This window comes from Nuphar pumila, chromosome 4 (assembly GCF_984573655.1).
Source record: "Nuphar pumila chromosome 4, dmNupPumi1.hap1.1, whole genome shotgun sequence".
Taxonomy (NCBI): domain Eukaryota; kingdom Viridiplantae; phylum Streptophyta; class Magnoliopsida; order Nymphaeales; family Nymphaeaceae; genus Nuphar; species Nuphar pumila.
This window is the reverse complement of record NC_143252.1, coordinates 123811870-123814751: the sequence shown is the minus strand read 5'-3', so window position 1 is coordinate 123814751 and position 2882 is coordinate 123811870.

Here is a 2882-nt window from a genome sequence, read left to right as displayed (position 1 = left end):
TGTATGCATCTAAGTTAACATGCATTATTGTTTTCTCATATGTGACGACAAAAGGTTAACATGAGAGAGACACCTACACCAATGAAAAGCAAAAAGATAAGATTCATGGGACATGAGTACCAAGAATTTGGATGTTTTCACTGAAAGTAGTAAGGCCGCCAAAAATGAGAAGACAAGACCCCGCAACATGTGAATGCAAGGGAAGCTCTATTGCTGCAAACAAAAGCAACATTTTAAATGAGTCTGACCAAAGTAGGCTGGACTGGGAAGTATTCACGACTAATCAGATGGATCTAGAACTGATAAAACAAGTTTGTCTATGGCTATTGGGCTATAGATCTCTGATATTATGGTTAAATATGGGATATATCTTTGCAGTTGTTTCATGCTTTTTCCTATGAAAGAGGCTCTCTTTCATAGAAAATAGGGTCACTTTCCTGCAAATGATGAAACAAGCATGTCTATGGGAAATATATGGTGGAGCTCACATAATAAATGAAAAAAACAACTTTCTTACCAAATGGGTTCATACCTCTCCATCGGGAAGTGCTTTCCCTCCAAAATAGCCCTTTCAATGGAAAAGAGGCTTCCCTTAAATGGGAATGAAACAAACGCCTCCTTAGGATCCGAAATACATGTAGCTGACATGGATCCAAGATGGATCTTACTATGTCCAATGTCTTATCTAATTCCAAGCAGTTCTTGTTCTTTTCTTTGATCTCGTATTATCTGCAAAGTGGATTTGGTCCATTCCTACATTGCCAAATCCGACCCATTGGCAGCCTAAAAATTGGGGTTGTGCTGGTCCTCAATTATCCTCTTCTTCTTCTTTTGGTGAAATGTGCATTTTCAATCCTGAATAGAACAAGTGATACCAATAGGTTAGAAAAGAACGTGTGAGGAAATTTTCAATATTTGAAGCCTAGTTCTGAAAAGAGACATCAGACTGGTTCTTAGGCAGGCTCCTTATCATCCAAAAAGAAAAAGAGCTCAGTTTTTATTCCTCAAAAATTTTATATTATGATTATTATAACGGCATAGTTATTATAAGCATAAAAAAAGAAAAAAATCATTCCTCATTTATTACAATTGGATTGACTAAGGTATTGCTGTATAAGTAGGGCTGGGAAACAAGGTGAGTCACTCATGTTCAGCTAGTAAAGATCTTGTTGGAACTTGTAAAATAAGCTTGACAAGCTCAATATGAATAATAGATAGTGGGCTCGGCTCGACTTGTATAAGCTCGCATCATTTCTATAAACAAGCTAGCTCAAACTCAGCTCGTTTAACTTGGTCTAATTATGAGCTCAAACTCAGCTTACTTCGTCACCTGAAGCCAAGCTTGAACACTTCAAGCTCATCTCGCTCAGCTCGTTTACCTTCCTTACATACTAGTGTTGTTTTGCACAAACTCATCTATAGTAAACAATGATAAATTGGACTGCCCCAGCGAGAAACTATGAGTGATTACATTATTTAGGCAACCAATATTTTAGATTTGATCATTGATTATAATTATGTATAGAGGTGCCAGCGGGTTGGACCTTCAACAGATTCGAACCCAATTTTGAGATACTGCACCCGGTCAGGGTGTAGGTCTAGACTTACTAACGGCAAAATCGTGCCTGGTGCTATAATGTCAGCATAAATCAGACCTAGTAAAATAGTAGTTTTTAAGGTATTTTACCTTCAAAAAATAGGGATCTTAGTTGGGGATAGGATTCAACCTTAATTTTGTATGAAATTTTATAAACCGTACTTGGTTCTCTATGCTAATCAGAAATAATGGATCTGACCCGAATAATTAATTGGACCTCCTCCTTTATTATCAAACATAAATCCTATCGAATCTGGTACAGCCGTACAAGACAAGATTGGGTCATACCTGAGCTCTTTTCTCTCTCTCTCTCTCTCTCTCTCTCTCTCTCTCTCTCTCTCTCTCTCTCTGTATATACATGTATAGTGAGAGAGAGAAAGAAGGGTGCAGTTGCCTACCAGCCAGGATCAGGTGCATCACATGGCACACTTTGAGTGTGCCCCTCACCTGGTGCCCTCCATCAGTCTGTCAGTTGTGGGGCCCAAAAGCCGATGGAGGGCCAAGGTGCAGAGGCACCTGATCCTTGCTCAGTTGCCTACACTAAAATTAGGCAAACAAAAAGGGTGTGCATGCAATTACCATCCCACTAACATAGGCTTAGCAGTGGGTCCGACTGCCGCTAAAGACTGTTTTAGCGGACCCATGGGCACGTGATGTACGTCTGTTGTGTTTGCTCATAGGGAGGCATAGGCAGCTACACCCCATTTTATATATAAAACAATGAATCAAATTTTAATTTAGAATAATTTACCAAAAGACATAGAACATTTTGTGTATTTACAAAGACAGCCTAACATTTGCAATATTAAGTTTAACCTGCTAGGTTAACAAAATATCTCCCAGACAACCTCTGGACTGACTGAACCCATCAATGTTTCAGTAAATTACTATTTTACTCCTATACTGAAAATCTGGCCCATGGCTTAGGGATCATCATCATGAGCATCACTATGTCACCCCCCTTCCATCATTAATCTCTCAAAGTTCTAGAATTCAACGGATCTCGCCTGAGCGACGCCCATCTCTGCTAGCCTGGCCCGATTGAGTCTGAGGCCTCGTGGCTTGTCGTTGCCTTCTCATCCACAATTGGACCTTCACCTCCTCCTCCTCTTTTGGAGCTCTCAATGTTGATCGAAAAGGAGGAAGAGGGGTCATTGTTGCCGCCAATGGTGGAGTTTCAGCTGATTTGAGGAAGGTGACATAGTGATGCTTTTGATGATGATCCCTAACCATGGCCTTACAGAGAAAGAATAGGGGTAAATTGGACTTTTTTATTCACAAACTC